We start from the raw sequence: 20730 nt of genomic DNA on the forward strand, positions 1-20730 counted from the left end.
ATTCACCATAAGTAATGCTGTAGACCCTCTGTGCAGTTCATAAAGGGGCTGCAGAAGTAGGTGGCCTCCTTTATGGGTAGGGGTCCTAGGCATTTACCTTGTTTGCCTGCACCTAATGGCCTGGCTGAAACAAAGGTTCACATACTGGTGCTTCTCACAAAATTAGAATATCATCAAAACGTTAATTTATTTTAGTTCTTCAACAAAAAAAAAGTGAAACTCATATTATATAGAGTCATTACAAACAGAGTGATCTATTTCAAATGTTTAGTTCTGTTAATGTTGATGATTATGGCTTACAGCCAATGAAAACCCAAAAGTCATTTATTTCAGTAAATTAGAATACTTTATAGCGCAAGCTTGAAAAATGATTTTAAAATTAGGAATGTTGGCCTACTGAAATGTATGTTCAGTATATGTAATGACTCTATATAATATATTTGTATTGAACAACTGAAATAAATTAACTTTTTGATGATATTCTAATTTTGTGAGACGCACCGGTACATTTTACATATATTGGATCATTTTTCTCAATGAAAAAATGACTGCCGTAAGTCTAATATTTTTGGGCACATTTGCTTGATTTCGCTTTCTTTATCAACTTTCAGTTAGCGAAAAAATGATGTAGTTTTAGGTTAAGTTCATCCAGAAACTTGGAAAATTCTGAAGCGTTCACAAACTTTCCAGCACCACTGTAAACGGGTTTCATTGTATAATGGAAACTTTACAATTCTCTGATTTATTTTCTGTATCCTCAAAGTCTTAAATGCTTGCACAAATTTATTAGAAACTATCATTGGATTATGGGTTGGATACACAGGGTTACAGCCTGTTCAAAGACACAGCTCTGATAACTGCAGTGTGTTAAGACTTTTATTTCTAGGAAAGCCATTCTAGGAAATGAATTCATTCATTCATTTCTAGGAAAGTTAGCCATTAAAAGGTATCAACCACTGAGGACTCTCAATCTAATATATAAAGCTGAATGTGTGTATGTGTGTATGTGTGTATGTCCGGGACTGGCATCTGAACCGTCGCAGCTACAGCCACAAAATTTTGCACAGTCACACGTCTGGACCCCGAGAGCGTCAAAGCTATGTTGTGAGGTGAAATTTTAACCCCTCAAAAGGCACCACACATAAAACTCGCCACGCGCAAAACTCGCCATGCGCAAAACTTGCTGCACACAACTTGCTACACTAACCTGTCACATGCAACTCGACACTCAAAAAGTTGCTACACGCATGTCGCCACACAAAACTCATCTCACAAAAGTCGCTACATGCATGTCGCCACACGCAACTCAACACACACAACTTGACACACGAAACTCGCCCTAAAACACGCACAAGTCTGGTATTATCCTTCAAAAATAAAAATCTGATTAATAAGCAGACAAACTACAAGAGCAACAAATGTACCATATAGGAATCCGGCAGCTGTCAGTCACATGACCAGTCTATTATGTGTATGTGTGAGCTAATATATACTGCCAGGGGGTGGGCTTACTGTTGTCTGGGGATTTATCATGCTGCCAATTTAGCTTACAAATACTGAGGTAAAAATACTGACCAAATAACGTGTGAACGAGATCTAATACAGGAGGAGATGACATACAGATATATACTATATACAGGAGGAGATGACACACAGGTATATACTATTTACAGGGGAGATGACACACAGGTATATACTATATGCAGGAGGAGATGACACACAGATATATACTATATACAGGAGAGATGACACACAGGTATATACTATATAGAGGAGTAGATGACATACAGGTACATACTACATACAGGAGGAGATGACATACAGGTATATACTATATACAGGAGGAGATGACACACAGGTATATACTATATACAGGAGCAGATTACCTACAGGTATATAGTATATACAGGAGGAGATGACATACAGGTATATGCTATGTATAGGAGGAGATGACATACAGGTATATACTATATACAGGAGGAGATGACACACAGATAAATACTATATATAGGTGAGATGACACACAGGTATATACTATATACAGGAGGAGATTACATACAGGTATATACTATATATAGGAGGAGATGACATACAGGTATATACTATATACAGGGGAGATGACACACAGCAGGTATATACTATATACAGGGGAGATGACATACAGGTATATACTATATACAGGAGATGACATACAGGCATATACTATATATAAGGGAGATGACAAACATGTATATACTGAGGTGAAAATGAGAGGTGTGAGGAGAAAATGAAAAGGTGTGAGTGCAAAATGACAGGAGTGAGGGAAAATAGTGGAGTGATCGGAAAATGACAGATGTGAGGTCGAAATGACAAGTGTTAGGGGGGAATGAGAGGAGTGAGGGGGAAAATAAGAGGAGTGAGGGGGAAAATGAGAGGTGTGAGGGAGAAAATGAGAGGCGTGATGGGAAAATAAGAGAAGTGAGGTGCTATAACTAACCACAGATATTTACTATGCCCAGGCAACGCCGGGCTCTTCAGCTAGTTCTAAATATTTTTTTTATTTCTAGGAAGTAAATTGAGAGTTGTAATTGACTTGCTGCAAGCAGAGATCTTTAAAACACGAAAATATTGATATGGAATGTGTAGTAAAAGAAAGTATAACCTTATTATCATACAATAGATGAGCTTTTTCTCCATGACTAAGGAGGACTGCACGTAGACTTTGGGGCTCATGCCCATCTGCGTTAACAAAATCGTTCCAATGTTGTTCCGGAAAAGTAGGCCAAGTGTCATGCAAGTGTCCTGCAAGTGTCATGTGGGTACAATGCGATTTTTCTCACACAGCATCCATATAACATCCATTTGACATGCGCATGCAATCAGTATGCAATGAGTTTTTAGCATCAGCTTTTATATACTGTACAGTAATTCCCTATGTTATTTATAGCTAGTTTACTAACTAATAAAACAATCTTAGATCCAGATGTAGATAGACAGATAGAGGTAATTGGGTCATCAATCAATCAATGCAGGGCATGGGTAGTTTACTGTACATGTATTTAGATAATCTACTATATAATTGTCTAAGGGTCACTTCCGTCTGTCCTTCTGTCTGTCACGGTTATTCGTTCGCTGATTGGTCTCGGCAGCTGCCTGTCATTGCTGCCGCGACCAATCAGCGACGCGCACAGTCCGAAAAAAATGGCCGCTCCTTCCTCCCCGCACTGACTGCCCGGCGCCCGCATACACCCCTCCGCTCACCGCTCACATAGGGTTAATGCCGGCAGTAACGGACCGCGTTATGCCGCGGGTAACGCACTCCGTTACCGCCGCTATTAACCCTGTGTGACCAAGTTTTGACTATTGCTGCTGCCTATGCGGCGTCAATAGTAAAAAGATCTAATGTTAAAAATAATTAAAAAATCATTATATACTCACCTTCTGTCGGCCCCCGGATGCAGCCCAGGTCTTTCCCTCTCCTCGCGACGCTCGGGTCCATGCAGTGCGGTCTCGCGAGATGATGACGTACGGTCTCGGGAGACCGCGACGTCATCATCTCGCGAGACCGCAATGCAACAGTTGCACAGGCCGCTCCCTACTCCCTTGCACTTAGTGCCCCCTCCATACTCCCCTTCCGTCGCATCCGCAGCAGCTTGGGATGTTCCGGTCCCACCGCTTCGCTGATTGGTCGCGCCGGCTGAGCGCGACCAATCAGCGACATTGGCGTGGGATTTAAATCCCTCTTCCCTGATTGATCGCGCCGGCTGAGCGCGACCAATCAGCGACATTGGCGTGGGATTTAAATCCCTCTTCCCTGATTGATCGCGCCGGCTGAGCACGACCAATCAGCGACATTGGCGTGGGATTTAAATCTCGCTTCGCTGATTGCTCGCTTTCCGCCGGCGCGACCAATCAGCGAAGCGCGATTTAAATCACTCCAATCCAATCTCGCTGTTTGGTCGCGCCTGTCCCTGATCAGCGTAGTTCTGCAGCTCGCGATGCTCCGGTCCCACCGCTTCGCTGATTGGTCACACTCAGCCGGCGCGACCAATCAGCAAGATTGGCGCGAGATTTAAATCCTGCTTCCCTGATTGGTCGCGCCGCCTGAGCGGGACCAATCAGCGACATTGGCGCGGGTTTTAAATGTCACTTCGCTGATTGCTCGCGCCCAGCCGGCGCCAATCAGTGACATTGGTGCAGGATTTAAATCGCGCTTCGCTGATTTGTCGCGCCGGCTGAAAGCGAGCAATCATTGAAGCGCGATTTAAATCCCGCAGCAATGTCGCTGATTGGTCGCGCTCTGGCGGCGCGACCAATCAGGAGAGCAGGATTTAAATCCCGCGCCAATCTTGCTGATTGGTCGCGCTCAGCCGGCGCGATCAATTAGCGAAGCTAATGTCGCTCCAATGTCGCTGTTTGGTCGCGCCTGTCCCTGATCAGCATAGTTCTGCAGCTCGCGATGCTCCGGTCCCACTGCTTCCCTGATTGGTCGCGCCGGCTGAGCGCGACCAATCAGCGACTTTGGAGCGTGATTTAAATCGCGCTTCGCTGATTGCTCGCTTTCAGCCGGCGCGACCAATCAGCGAAGCGGGATTTAAATCCCACGCCAATATCGCTTCCCTGATTGGTCGCGCCGGCTGGGCGCGACCAATCAGCGACATTGGCGCGGGATTTAAATCACGTTTCGCTGATTGGTCGCGCCCTTAAATCCCGCGGCAATGTTGCTGATTGGTTGCACCTGTCGCTAATGAGCGACAGGAGTAGTCCGGCCGCGAATAGGCGCGGGATTTGAACCACGCTGCAGGCCGGACTGCGCCTGTCTCTGATCCTGTTCGGCGGCGACCAATCAGCGAAGAGTGATTTAAATCACGCGACAAATTCGCAGCCTGGGGTGGGACAGGCCCAGTCCGGCCGCGAATTGGAGCGGGATTTGAACCAAACTTCGCTGATTGGTCGCAGCCAGCAGGCGCGACCAATCAGCGTTCTTGGCGCGCAATTTAACCCCCACTCACAGCGAGACGTAGTTCATTGAAGTTTCCAGAATAAATTCTGTCAGGTCAGTCACGGTGCAACGTAGTTCAGTCAAATTTAATGAACATTTTCTGTCACTGACAGAAAATGTTAATTAAACGTGACTGAACTACTTGCCAATATGACTGACAGAAAGTGTACACTTTGTTAGTAATAGTGCTACGTATTTCAGTCACGTTTAATGAACACTTTCTGTCAGTCATAGTGCCACGTATTTCAGTCACGTTTAATGAACCCTTTCTGTCAGTCATGGTGCCACGTAGTTCAGTCACGTTTAATGAACCCTTTCTGTCAGTCATAGTGCCACGTAGTTCAGTCACGTTTAATGAACCCTTTCTGTCAGTCATAGTGCCACGTAGTTCAGGCACGTTTAATGAACATTTTCTGTCAGTCATAGTGCCACGTAGTTCAGTCCCATTTAATGAACATTTTCTGTCTGTCATAGTGCCACGTAGTTCAGTCCCATTTAATGAACATTTTCTGTCAGTCATAGTGCCACGTAGTTCAGCCCCATTTAATGAACACTTTCTGTCAGTCTTAGGCTGGTTTCACAGTTGCGTTTTTATCTGCATGCGTTTTTTTTTTTAAAAAACGCATGTGTGAAAAACGCATGTAAACGTGGTTTTTAGACGCATGCGTTTTTATAGAAAAACACAAGAAAACACAAGAAAACACAAGAAAAAACAAGAAAACCCTACCCCTAACCCTAAACGTGACTGAAATACGTGGCACTGAAATACGTGGCACTGAAATATGTGGCACTGAAATACATGATATGTGGCACTGAAATACGTGATACGTGGCACTTAAATACGTGGCACTGAAACACGTGGCACTGAAACACGTGGCACTGAAACACGTGGCACTGAAATACGTGGCACTGAAATTCGTGGCACTGAAATACGTGGCACTGAAATACGTGGCACTGAAATACGTGATACGTGGCACTTAAATACGTGGCACTTAAATACGCGGCACTGAAACACGTAGCACTGAAATACGTCGCAATGAAACACGTGGCACTGAAATACGTGGCACTGAAACACGTGGCACTGAAATACGTGATACGTGGCACTTAAATACGTGGCACTGAAATACGTGGCACTGAAACACGTGACACTGAAACACGTGGCACTGAAACACGTGGCACTGAAATACGTGATATGTGGCACTTAAATACATGGCACTATGACTGTCAGAAAATGTTCATTAAACGGTTAGGGGTAGAGTTAGGGTTAGGATCCCTTTATCACCTTGATGGTGGTGGGTGGCTTTTCAGTGTTTTCTGTTTTTTTTTTATAAAAACGCATGCGTTTTTAACGCAAACAAACGCATGTGCTTAAAAACGCATGCGTTTACATAGACAGCAATGCATTTTTTCGCGGCAAAAAAACGCGCAAGAAAATACTGCAGGTAGCATTTCTGAAAATGAACGCATGCAGATAAAAATCGCATGCGTTTGAAAACACGACCAAACGCGTACAAAAAAACCGCATGCGTTTTCAATGTTAAATATAGGGAAAAAAACGCATGCGGTTTTTGTGCAAAAAACGCTGCAGACAAAAACGCAAGTGTGAAACCAGCCATAGTGCCACGTAGTTCAGTCATGTTTAATGAACATTTTCTGTCAGTCATAGTGCCACGTAGTTCTGTCCCATTTAATGAACACTTTCTGTCAGTCATAGTGCCACGTTGTTCAGTCATGTTTAATGAACATTTTCTGTCAGTCATAGTGCCACGTAGTTCAGTCCCATTTAATGAACACTTTCTGTCAGTCATAGTGCCACGTAGTTCAGTCATGTTTAATGAACATTTTCTGTCAGTCATAGTGCCACGTAGTTCAGTCACGTTTAACATTTTCTGTCAGTCATAGTGCCACGTAGTTCAGTCCCATTTAATGAACATTTTCTGTCAGTCATAGTGCCACATAGTTCAGTCCCATTTAATGAACACTTTCTGTCAGTCATAGTGCCACGTAGTTTAGTCATGTTTAATGAACATTTTCTGTCAGTCATAGTGCCACGTAGTTCAGTCCCATTTAATGAACACTTTCTGTCAGTCATAGTGCCACGTAGTTCAGTCATGTTTAATGAACATTTTCTGTCAGTCATAGTGCCACGTAGTTCAGGCACATTTAATGAACATTTTCTGTCAGTCATAGTGCCACGTAGTTCAGTCCCAATTAATGAACATTTTTTGTCAGTCATAGTGCCACGTAGTTCAGTCCCATTTAATGAACACTTTCTGTCAGTCATAGTGCCACGTAGTTTAGTCATGTTTAATGAACATTTTCTGTCAGTCATAGTGCCAGGTAGTTCAGTCACGTGTAACATTTTCTGTCAGTCATAGTGCTACGTAGTTCAGTCACATTTAATGAACATTTTTTTGTCAGTCATAGTGCCACGTAGTTCAGGCACGTTTAATTAACATTTTCTGTCAGTCATAGTGCCACGTAGTTCAGTCCCATTTAATTAATATTTTCTGTCAGTCATAGTGCCACGTATTTAAGTCACGTCTAATGAACACTGTCAGTCATAGTGCCACGTAGTTCAGTCATGTTTAATGAACAGTTTCTGTCAGTCATAGTGCCACGTAGTTCAGTCACATTTAATGAACATTTTCTGTTAGTCATAGTGCCACGTATTTCAGTCACATTTAATGAACCCTTTCTGTCAGTCATAGTGCCACGTAGTTCAGTCACGTTTAATGAACATTTTCTGTCAGTCATAGTGCCACGAATTTCAGTCACTTTTAATGAACATTTTCTGTCAGTCATAGTGCCACGTAGTTCAGTCACATTTAATTAACATTTTCTGTTAGTCATAGTGCCACGTATTTCAGTCACTTTTAATGAACATTTTCTGTCAGTCATAGTGCCACGTTGTTCAGTCACATTTAATTAACATTTTCTGTTAGTCATAGTGCCACGTAGTTCAGTCCCATTTAATGAACACTTTCTGTCAGTCATAGTGCCACGTAGTTTAGTCATGTTTAATGAACATTTTCTGTCAGTCATAGTGCCAGGTAGTTCAGTCACGTTTAATTAACATTTTCTGTCAGTCACAGCGCGCTGAACAGATACTTCCTTACTGTACACTATCATGATTTATGCTTTCTGTCTTAGAATGGGTCGTAAGCGAAAATACGCCAATGAGGATGACAGAAAAGCTGCAGAAGCAGCAAGGCAACGACAACGTCGAGAGCAACAGACACTTCAGCAAACTGCTGCTAGACAAGCCCAGGATGTGGAATCTTGCAGACACCATCGAGAACAGGAGACATCACAACAAACTGCTGCCAGACAAGCCCATGATGTGGAATCTCACAGACAACGTCGGGAACAGGAGACATCACAACAAACTGCCGCCAGACAAGCCCAGAATGTGGAATCTCACAGACATCGTCGGGAACAGGAGACATCACAACAAACTGCCGCCAGACAAGCCCAGGATGCAAAATCTCACAGACAACGTCGCCAACAGGAGACACCACAACAAACTGTTGTACGACAGGAACAAGATGATCGCCAAATTCATAAAAAACGAATGCTCTACCAACTAAGGCAAGCCCAGGACAATATTCAACAACTTGCACATTATGTAACAGACGATGAAAGTACAATTATTGAACACTACTGCGGGAATATGAATGCAGTTTGTTCTAAATGCGACTCTCAGAATTTCATTGATGAAAAACCATCTGACAATCAGTTTACTCAATGCTGCCAAAAAGGAAAAGTTATGCTACTGAGACCTCACTACTCAGATCTGTTTGAGCAGTTGATGAAAGGAACGCATCAACACAGTAGAAATTTTATGGAAAATATCAGAAGCATCAACAGTTCTCATGCGTTTGCTTCATTTGGTGCCAACATTGCACCGCCCCCCTGGATTCGGACCATATTGTTTTAAAATTCACGGCCAGATCTACCACCGCACTGGAACACTTCACCCAGAAATAGGACAACCACCAAAATTTGCACAATTATACATCATTGATACAAATGAGGCTACAGAACAAAGGATGAACCTGAAAGAAAACGAAAAGTGTGATGCTGAACTGATGAACCAAATTGCGGAACATTTACAAAAAATAAACCCATTTGCTGCTGCATATCGCATGCTAAAAGACGTCGAAGCTGAGGAGGAACAGAAGGCTATACAAAATAGTACTGAAATGCCGTGTATTGTCATGGCCATTAAACAAGAACGTAAACAGGATCCCCGACTTTACAACAAACCACGTGTAAGTGAGGTTGCAGTTGTTTTTCAAAACGATGATGGAGAGCCTCCTTTTCAAAGGGATATATTAGTCCATCTTAAGCCAGACCAAAACAATCCTTTGGTTCCTAAGACACAACAAATTAGCATTTTGCACAGCAACCTTGATGCTCTTCTGTATCCACTATTCTTTCCAAGAGGTGATCAAGGGTGGCATGAAAACCTAAACCAGCAAGGAACTTCAAGAAGAATTACACAGCTGCAATACTACAGTTTTCTTCTGTCTGTCCGAAATTACTTCAATCCTATTTTAAACGGTGGGAAACTGACACAACAGTACTTAGTTGACGCATATGTTAAAATTGAAGCTAATCGTCTAAATTTCATAAGAATGAACCAAAAACAACTTAAAGTTGAAGACTACTGCGTTCTTCAAGAACATCTGCAAAAACAATCAATTGAAAAAGGAATTCCAATTGGAAAAACAGTAATTCTCCCGTCGTCGTTTGAAGGTAGCCCCCGTAACATGCAACAGCGTTATCAAGATGCAATGGCAATAGTAACAAAGTATGGAAGACCTGACATTTTTGTGACAATGACCTGTAATCCTAAATGGCCAGAAATTACTGAAAATCTAGAACCCTGGCAAAAAATTGAACACAGGCCGGACTTAGTCGCACGCGTATTTCGACTGAAACTCAGCAGCCTTTTGAAAGACATAAAAAATGGGCTTTTTGGAACAGTCGTAGCAATGGTACACATCATAGAGTTTCAGAAACGAGGTCTCCCACATGCGCATATACTAATTATTTTAGACGCAGATTCCAAGTTTCGTACGGAGGAAGAAATTGACAACATAGTGTGGGCTGAAATTCCTAACCAAGAAAAGTATCCTGAACTGTATAATATTGTAGTCTCTCATATGGTTCATGGCCCATGTGGTGTAGCAAATCCAAAAAGTCCATGCATGGAAAACGGAAAGTGTACAAAAGGGTTTCCAAAGGAGTTGAAAGTTAACAGCACACTATTAAAGACTTGGATGGCTACCCATCCTACCGGCGACAACACATTGATAACATTGTTTGCAACAAAAAAATTATAAATAACTCATGGATAGTCCCATACAACCCGTACTTATCAAAACGCTACAACTGTCACATCAACGTAGAAATCTGTGCTTCAATAAAAAGTGTAAAATATCTTTTCAAGTACATCTACAAGGGGCATGACAAAGCTAACATAGAAATACAGCAGAAAACAGTTAATCACGATGAATCATCAACTTTTGTTGACTCAAGATACGTTAGTGCTCCAGAAGCTGCTTGGAGGATATTTGCGTTTCCAATGCATTCACAGTCCCATGCCATTATACGTTTAGCTATTCATTTACCAAATCAACAGCAGCTTTATTTCTTTGAAGATGCTGAAGTCAAAGATGTGTTAAAAACTTTAAGCACGACGTCAACATTAATGGAATGGTTTTTGCTGAACCAACGTGACGAAAACACAAGGCAGTATTTGTACCGAGAGATTCCAGAGCATTACGTTTGGAATAAAACTTGGAATCCAAGACAACGAGGAGTTAGCAGAATAATTGGACGCATGTATACTGTTAGTGTGAAGGATCAAGAAAGATATTGCCTTCGGCTGTTACTACTGCATGTCAAAGGAGCTACAAGTTATGACGATTTGAAAACCGTTAACAGAGTATTGCAGGATACATTTAAAGCTGCAGCTTTGGCTTTAGGACTTCTATTGGATGATACTATGTGGAGACATACTTTAGAAGACGCAGTTGCCTTACATATGCCTAAGCAACTTCGTGAATTGTTTGCCTACATCTCCGTATTTGGACCACCTACAAATCCGGCTCAACTTTGGGCAAATTTTAAGGAAGATCTAATCGAGGATTACTGCTTACATTTTCACAACAGAAGTGGAAATTGTCAAAATTGCGAATCTTATGCCATGCAAGATGTCCAAAATGTCTTACTACTGCATGGAAAAACATTTTCAGACTTTAATTTACCACAGCCTGCAATTCAAGTTCCACAAGTTCCAGAGTATGACGAAGCTTCCGAAGTATTGTTGGCAACAGAGAAAAGAAACTCCTTAAATGAACAACAACAGATTGCATATGACACTATTGTGAGCGCTATAGAAAACCAAACAGATGCAAGGCCAAAATGTTTTTTTATTGATGGTCCAGGAGGGAGTGGTAAAACATACCTCTATGAAGTTTAATGCATCACGTTAGAGGGTTGGGAAAAGTCGTTTTGCCATCGGCTACAACAGGTATTGCAGCAAACCTTTTACGAGGAGGTCGCACTATCCATTCACTCTTTGGAATACCAGTTCCAGTCAATGAAATCTCTGTTTCCAGAATAAAACAAGACACATTTGCAGGAAGACTGTTAAAGAATGCAAATCTTTTCATACTTGACGAGTGCACCATGGCACCCAAATACGCTTTGAGCTTAATTGACAGACTTTTGCGTGAAGTAATGACTACAAATGTTGCTGAAAAAAATGAAATTCCGTTTGGGGGTAAAGTTTTTGTCATTGGTGGAGATTTTAGGCAATGCCTTCCAGTCATACCAAATGGAACAAGAACAGATGTTATTGAGTCCAGCTTAAAAATGGCTGACCTTTGGAAACACTTTAATAAGCTCCAACTAATTAACAACATGCGATCTTCTGACCCAGAGTATAGCAACTGGCTTCTTAAACTTGGCAACGGTGAGCTTTGCAATGAATACAACCTTGGAGAAGACATAATTGAAATACCAGAAGACATGTTGTGCACTGACTGCATCGTAAGTGATGTTTTTGGACAATGCATTGAAATTGATGTGAATGACCAAAGTAGTGTTGAGAGGGCCTCTTCTCATGCAATTCTCTGTCCCAAGAACGATGATGTGGCTCTGCTAAATTCCCGTGTGATGGATAGAATGCCTGGAGAGTATCAGTTGTACAAAAGTGATGATTCAGTGGATGTAGATAATGAAGATGAACGAGAGCATTATCCAGTTGAATTTTTAAATAGTCTTACGCCATCAGGAATGCCATCCCACAGACTACAACTCAAAGTTGGAACAATCATAATGCTGCTGCGGAATCTAAATACAAAAAATGGTCTATGTAATGGAACTCGCCTTATTGTTACTGGACTTCATTCTAACGTCATTCAAGCAAGAGTGATCACTGGATCAGGAAAAGGAGATGAAGTGTTCATTCCACGGATTGATTTATGTCCTTCAGACACCGGTCTTCCATTTAGGCTTCGGCGTCGACAGTTTCCAGTTAAGCCAGCTTTTGCCATGACAATAAACAAGTCACAAGGTCAAACTCTACACCGTGTTGGCATATATCTACCGGAGCCTGTTTTTGGTCATGGACAACTCTACATTGCATTTTCAAGAGTTAAAATGAGATCCAATGTCAAGGTGCAAGTTCTTCCTACCCCGTTACAAGGAAAGTTGCTTATAGGTAGTGAAAAGGTATTCACAAAAAATGTGGTGTACAAAAATATTTTGGGCTGATATTGTTAACAAATATATTAGTGTTGATATACTTCTTTTGTTCGATGATTTATTTAAATACAGTTAGATATTCATGTAATGGCTTATGTATTTTGATTATCTGTTTCATAATTTCATTCAATTGTATTAAGTTCTATGAGCAATAAAATTTAATGATAATAAATATATTTTACCCAGAAAATTCTGTGTATTCATTGCATTATTCTGAAATCTTCATAAATAAACTGTATACATATTCTAGAATACCCGATGCGTTAGAATCGGGCCACCATCTAGTAATTCAATAACCTAAAGAAAAAAATGTTGTGGGGTCAACAGCTGGGGGCTGATCTTTATAGTCTGGGAAGGGGGTAATAAACATTGAGCTTCCAGGATATTAATATCAGCTCACAGCTGTCTACTTAGCCTTTATTGGTTATTAGCAAAAAATGGTGTAGGTCCCCCCTATAATTAATAACCAGCAAAGGCTAGGCAGACAGCTGCAGGCTGATATTAATGCCTAGGAAGGGGCCGTGGATATTAGCCCCCCCAGACTATAATATGGATATTGGTCCCCTTCCAGCGCTCAGATGCCCCAGAAATGATGCATCAATTAGCGTAGCCTTTGCTCTTCCTACTTTCTCTGGTGCAGTGGCAAGCGGGGTAATAGTATTGGTATTGATGTCAGCTAACATCTAGCCTAGGGATTAGTAATTGAGAGGCTTCTATAAGACACCTCATTAATAGAGATGAGCGAATTATTCAATGTTCGAATTGGATTACTTTAGCTGAATTTGCAATATTCGCCTATTAATTTGTTGAATATTCGCCGAACATTACCGAACACCATTCATGTCAATGGGAGGCAAAAACAAATGCATGCACAACATCTTAGAACGGCCTCAAATGCTGTCAAAACACATCAAATGAGGGACAGACACCAGGAAAGTGGCATCAATTCACCCACAGTACAAATTGCAGCATGGCACTGCAGCAATCAGCCAGGCATGAGGTATTGGGGTCTGGGACAACATTTAAAGATTTCCAATGAATATCACAGTAAGATGAGGTGGGTGAGGGATCAGTGTAGGGCACCTTTGCTGGGAGCCCTGATACCACATGCAACACCTCTACCTGCTTTCATGCTGAGCCACACTCAAGTGGCACAAATATCAGTTTTGTAGACTACCATTGCCAGAAAAATTCAAAGGTAGTAACATGGGTAGTTGAGTACAAGTAAGTGAAGGTCTGACGGTCTCGGAGGCCTACTGCTACAGGCAATAAGCATGAAGGCCACCTAACCAGGAGTGTTCACATTTCCCAAAATTATTGGCAGAGACCACCAAAGTGGCATCAATTTCACCACAGTGCAAATAGTAGAATAGGGACCGACAGGTCTTTCACTACACCCAATCCTGCAGAAGAAAATGCTACAAAGAGTGTTCACATTTAAAGAAATGAGGGCCTTCCACCATAGAAGTGGCATCAATTTCACCACAGTAGAAATAGTCTAATAGGGACCAACAGGTCTTTCTCCAACCAGGAGTGTTCACGTTTCCAAAAATTATTGACAGATATCACCAAAGTGGCATCAATTTCACCACAGTAGAAATAGTAGACTAAGGACCGACAGGTCTTTCAATACACCCAATACAGCAGATGGACACCCAACAAGGAGAATTCTCGATTCCAAAAATTGTTGGCAGACACCACCAAAGTGGCATTAATTTCACCACAGTAGAAATAGTATAATAGAGACCGACAGGTCTTTCACTCCACCCAATACAGCAGATGGACACCCGATGTAATAATTATAGGGGATAACTCAGGAGACTCTTTGCGTGGAACAAGACAACTACAGGACACAGTTTTATAAGTGGTAAAGTCTATATTATCACACGGTGATTCAAACAGGGGCAGAGAGAAACTCAAGTCCACAACACTTGGTGTGAATATTAAACACAGCTTAGCAGTCTATAGGAAACTTCAGAGGAAAATGCAATCACGCAGAAAGTCTATGAAGCACAATTATTCTTGAGGATACCTGACACGAATAAGTCCTTGTTTTAGTCCAAACACAGATAGCTATGCTTATAAGGCAGTTCAAACAATATCTTAACACAACCAGGGAGACCAGGGCAATAGTCTCAGGTTTTTGCAGAGCAGCAACAGCTTACATGTCCAGCAAATGCAGATGGAAGTAACACAAGCAGCAGATGAAGGAGGATTACTGGAAACTGGTGTATGCAGCAGGAACTCAGAGCAGAGTAGCAGGATCACCACACAGGTTCACAGGAGCAGGTATATAGCCAGGGAGTCACCAGGGTCAGGAGCTGAATGCAAGGCAGAATACTCTAGCACAAACTGAAGGCTGGGGTGGAGTTTTATAGCAGGAAGACACAGTGCGCATGAGACCAAAGAAGACATCTTGGAAAAGGGCAGTAATGCACAAAAGGTAATAAAAAATGTTCAGAGTCCTGACACCAGCATTAAATTAGATTTATCCTAGCTAACTTGAAACCCCAAATAATCTCCCCTGTCTAGTCCCCTACATAACTTAGGGGAGCTTGACAAACAGCCATTATCCCTGATTTTAGCCCAGGGTTAAGAGTATAACAATTTAATCCATGAGAGGAAGGATGTTCCAAAGCCCATAGCCATCATAACCGAGTAAAGGTACTCCTACTCGACGCTGTCAAAGGCCTTTGCCATGTCAAGTCAGAGCACCGCTCTATTTCCCACACTTAGGGGCTGCATGTGGAGATTAATATATAGATGTCTCAGGTTTATTGAGGTCGATTTTCTGGGCATGAATCCCGTCTAGTCTCCATGCACCAAATGTGTGCTAAATTTAAGGAATCTCAAAGCCAGTGCCTTGACTAAAATTTTTATACCCACTGACAATAATGAAATGGACCTATACAAATCTGTACATGTTGCATCTTTCCCAAAATTGCCTCTGAGTTGGTAAGCATGGATCCATTCGAAGTTTCAATTGCAGAAATAACTGAAGTACCCCTCTGTGCACCCGCTACTGTGGCAAGAAGATGACCAGCAAATTCCCCCTCATTGTTTGCCATCACCGCTTTGTTTAGTGAAAAATCTCTGGCATTATGGTTGCCAAGGAAATTAGTATTTAGGCGTTTTTGCGCCTCCACCCATTTTTCTGTGTGGGACAAAGAAAGTGTTCCCATATACCGTTGTTTAATTTCATCTGCACTAAGCTGTAGAGTTTGAGTGAGGGATTGGCTTTTTGATTTGATAAGGGAAATCTCTTTACCTCTCAGGTAGGCTTTCATTGCAACCCATATTATTAACTCTTTCACCCTGAAGCCTGTTTTCACCTTCCTAACCAGGCCATTTTTTTCAATTCTGACCACTGTTACGTTATGAGGAAATAACTCTGGAACGCTTCATCGGATCCCAGTGATTCTGAGATTGTTCTCTCATGACATATTGTACTTCATGATAGCGGTGAAATCTCTTTGTAAAAAAAAAATTGTCAAAAATTTAACAATTTTCAAACTTTTTATGGCCTCAAATTAAAGAGTCATATCATACAAAATAGTTAATAAATAACATTTTCCATATGTCTACTTTACATCAGCACAATTTTTGAAACACCTTTCTTTTTGTTAGGAAGTTACCGTATATACTCGAGTATAAGCCGAGATTTTCAGCCCAAATTTTTGGGCTGAAAGTGCCCCCTCGGCTTATACTCGAGTCATGATCGGTGGTGGGGTCGGCGGGTGAGCACGGTCATATACTTACCTGCTTCCGGGGGTCCTGGCGCTCCCCCTGCACGTCCCACTGTCTCCGGGTGCCGCAGCCTCTTCCCCTGAGCGGTCACGTGGGACCGCTCATTAGAGAAATGAATAGGCTGCTCCACCTCCCATAGGGGCGGAGCCGCATAATTCATTTCTCTAATGAAGCGGTGCCGGTGACCGCTGATAGAGAAAGAGGCTGCGGCACCGAAGACAGGCAGGGGGAAGGAGCGGGACGCCGGGAGCAGGTAAGTATGACATATTCACCTGTCCTCGTTCCACACGGCGGGCGCTGTCTCCATCTTCCCGGCGTCTCTCCGCTCTGACTGCAGGCAGCGGGCGCGATGACGCATATAGTGTGCGCGCCGCCCTCTGCCTGATCAGTCAGTGCGGAGAGACGCCGGGAAGATGGCGCCGAGGAGCTGCAAGCAAGACAGGTGAGTATGTGTGTTTTTTTTTTTTTTTTATTGCAGCGGCAGCAGCACATATTTATGTGGAGCATCTATGGGGCAGTGGTGCAGAGCACTATATGGCACAGCTATGGGGCAATGGTGCAGAGCACTATATGGCACAGCTATGGGGCAATGGTGCAGAGCACTATATGGCACAGCTATGGGGCAACAGAGCAGAGCACTATATGGCACAGCTATGGGGCAACGGTGCAGAGCACTATATGGCACAGCTATGGGGCAACAGAGCAGAGCACTATATGGCACAGCTATGGGGCAACGGTGCAGAGCACTATATGGCACAGCTATGGGGCAACGGTGCAGAGCACTATATGGCAGAGCTATGGGGCAACGGTGCAGAGCATTATATATATGGCACAGCTTTATGTGGAGTATCTATGGGGCAACGGTGCAGAGCATTGTATATATGGCACAGCTTTATGTGGAGTATCTATGGGGCCATAATGAACGTGCAGAGCATTGTATATGGCACAGCTTTATGTGGAGCATCTATGGGGCCATAATGAATGGTATGGAGTATCTATTTCTAATTTTGAAATTCACCGGTACCTGCTGCATTTTCCACCCTAGGCTTATACTCGAGTCAATAAGTTTTCCCAGTTTTTTGTGGCAAAATTAGGGGGGTCGGCTTATACTCGGGTCGGCTTATACTCGAGTATATACGGTATAAGGGTTCTCATTTCTCATTTTTTTAAAATTTACAAAACCAGGGACCGCATGACATTTGAAGTGACTTCGAGGGGCTCATATGACAGAAAATACCCAAAAGTGACACCATTTTAAAAACAACTCCCCTCAGGGTGCTCAAAGCCACATTCAAGAAGTAGGTAGTGATGAGGCATTAAATAAATACAGAAAATTAAATAAATTATGTAAAAAGCAAGTCAAAGCAGCAAAGATTGAGACAAAGAAACTCATTGCCAAAGAGAGTAAAAGTAATCCCAAAATATTCTTTAACTACATAAATAGTAAGAAAATTAAAAATTACAGTGTTGGCCCCCTTAAAAATAGTCTGGGTGAAATGGTGGATGAGGATGAGGAAAAAGCCAATATGCTAAATGACTTTTTTTCATCAGCATTTACTCAAGAAAATTCCATGGCAGAGAATATGACTAGTGATAACAAAAATTCCCCATTAAGTGTCACCTGCTTAACCCAGCAGGAAGTACTAAAGTTGACAAATCTCCGGGCCCGGATGGGATACACCCCCGAGTACTGCAGGAATTAAGTACAATCATTGATAGACCATTATTTTTAATCTTTAAAGACTCCATAATAACAGGGCCTGTACCACAGGACTGGTGTATAGCAAATGTGGTGCCAATATTCAAAAAGGGGACAAAAACTGAACTCGGAAATTATAGGCCAGTAAGCTTAACCTCTACTGTGGGTAAAATCCTGGAGGGCATTCTAAGGCTTGCTATGCTGCAGTATCTGAAGGGGAATAACCTCATGACCCAATATCAACATGGGTTTACTAGGGACTGTTCCTGTCAGGCTAATCTGATCAATTTCTATGAAGAGGTAAGTTCCGGACTGGACCAAGTATATGGACTTTTCAAAAGCTTTTGATACGGTGCCACACAAAAGGTTGATACATAAAATTAGAATAATGGGGATAGAGGAAAATAAGTGTACATGGGTTAACAGCGGGCTCAGGGATAGGAAGCAAAGGGTGGTTAGTAATGGAGCACACTCGGACTGTGTCGCAGTTAGCAGTGGGGGTACCACAGGGGTCAGTATTGGGCCCTCTTCTTTTTAACATGTTTATTAATGACCTTGTAGGGGGCATACAGAGTAGAATTTCAATATTTGCAGATGACACTAAACTCTGCAGGGTAATCAATACAGAGGAGGTCAATTTTATATTACAGGATGATTTATGTAAGCTAGAAGCTTGGGCTGATAAATGGCAAATGAGCTTTAATGGGGATAAATGTAAGGTCATGCACTTGGGTAGAAGTAATAAGATGTATAACTATGTGCTTAATTCTAAAAGTCTGGGCAAAACCATCAATGAAAAAGACCTGGGAGTATGGGTGGATGACAAACTCACATTTAGTGGCCAGTGTCAGGCAGCTGCTACAAAGGCAAATAAAATAATGGGATGCATTAAAAGAAGCATAGATGCTCATGAGGAGAACATAGTTTTACCTCTATACAAGTCACTAGTTCTTTCTCACTTAGAATACTGTGTACAGTTCTGGTCTCCGGTGTATAAGAAAGACATAGCTGAACTGGAGCGGGTGCAGAGAAGAGCGACCAAGGTTATTAGAGGACTGGGGGTCTGCAATACCAAGATAGATTATTACACTTGGGGCTATTTAATTTGGAAAAACGAAGGCTAAGAGGTGATCTTATTTTAATGTATAAATATATGAGGGGACAGTACAAAGACCTTTCTGATGATCTTTTTAATCATAGACCGGTGACAGGGACAAGGGGGCATCCTCTACTTCTGGAGGAAAGAAGGTTTAAGCATAATAACAGACGCGGATTCTTTACTGTAAGAGCAATGAGACTATGGAACTCTCTGCCGTATGATGTAATGAATGATTCATTACTTAAGTTAAGAGGGGACTGGATGCCTTTTTTGAAAAGTATAATGTTACAGGTTATATATACTAGATTCCTTGATATGGTGTTGATCCAGGGAACTAGTCTGATATATGTGGAGTCGGGAAGGGATTTTTTTCCCCAATGTGGAGCTTACTCTTTGCCACATGGTTTTTTTTGCCTTCCTCTGGATCAACATGTTAGGGCATGTTAGGTTAGGCAATGGGTTGAACTAGATGGACTTAAAGTCTTCCTTCAACCTTAATAACTATGTTACTATGTTACTATTAAACTTTCAGGTTCTTCACAGGAATTAATGGAATGTGGAAGGAAAAATAAACAATGACCTTTTTTCACAAAAATTTCCTTTAGACACAAGTTTTTTACTTTCACAAGGGTAACAGGAGAAAATGGACTAAAAAATTTGTTGTGCAATTTCTCCTGAGCATGTCGATACCCCACCTGGTGGAAAACCACTATTTGGGTGCACGGCAGGGCTCTGAAGGGAATCAGCACCATTTGACTTTTTGAATGTAAAATTTGCTTGAATAATTAGCAGATGGCTTATCGCGTTTGAAGTGCCCTTGATGTGCCTAAACTGTGGAAACTCACCAGAAATGACACCATTTTGAAAATTATACCCTTCAGGAAACTTTTCTAGATGTGTGGTGAGTAGTGTTGAGCGATACCGTCCGATACTTGAAAGTATCGGTATCGGAAAGTATCGGCCGATACCGGCAAAGTATCGGATCCAATCCGATACCGATACCCGATACCAATACAAGTCAATGGGACTCAAGTATCGGACGGTATTCCTGATGGTTCCCAGGTTCTGAAGGAGAGGAAACTCTCCTTCAGGCCCTGGGATCCATATAAATGTGTAAAAGAAAGAATTAAAATAAAAAATATCGCTATACTCACCTCTCCGACGCAGCCTGGACCTCAGCGAGGGAACCGGCAGCGTTGTTTGTTTAAAATTCGCGCTTTTACTTGGTTACGTGAAGTCCCGGCTTGTGATTGGTCAGGGCGGCCATGTTGCCGGGACGCGGACCAATCACAGCAAGCCGTGATGAAATTACGTCACGGCTTGCTGTGATTGGTCCGCGTCCCGGCAACATGGCCGCCATTAACCAATCACAAGCCGGGACGTCACGGGAGGCTGGACACGCGCCCATTTTAAAAAGCGCGC

At 42.3% G+C, this 20730-nt stretch overlaps 1 protein-coding gene across 3 annotated transcripts in view; it reads right to left on the reverse strand.

Moving 5' to 3' along the window:
* LOC143765015 (solute carrier family 46 member 2-like) overlaps nt 1–20730 on the reverse strand; it is a 168697-nt gene that overhangs the window by 70609 nt on the left and 77358 nt on the right. The window lies entirely within an intron of this gene.

Source organism: Ranitomeya variabilis, chromosome 1 (assembly GCF_051348905.1).
Source record: "Ranitomeya variabilis isolate aRanVar5 chromosome 1, aRanVar5.hap1, whole genome shotgun sequence".
Lineage (NCBI taxonomy): Eukaryota > Metazoa > Chordata > Amphibia > Anura > Dendrobatidae > Ranitomeya > Ranitomeya variabilis.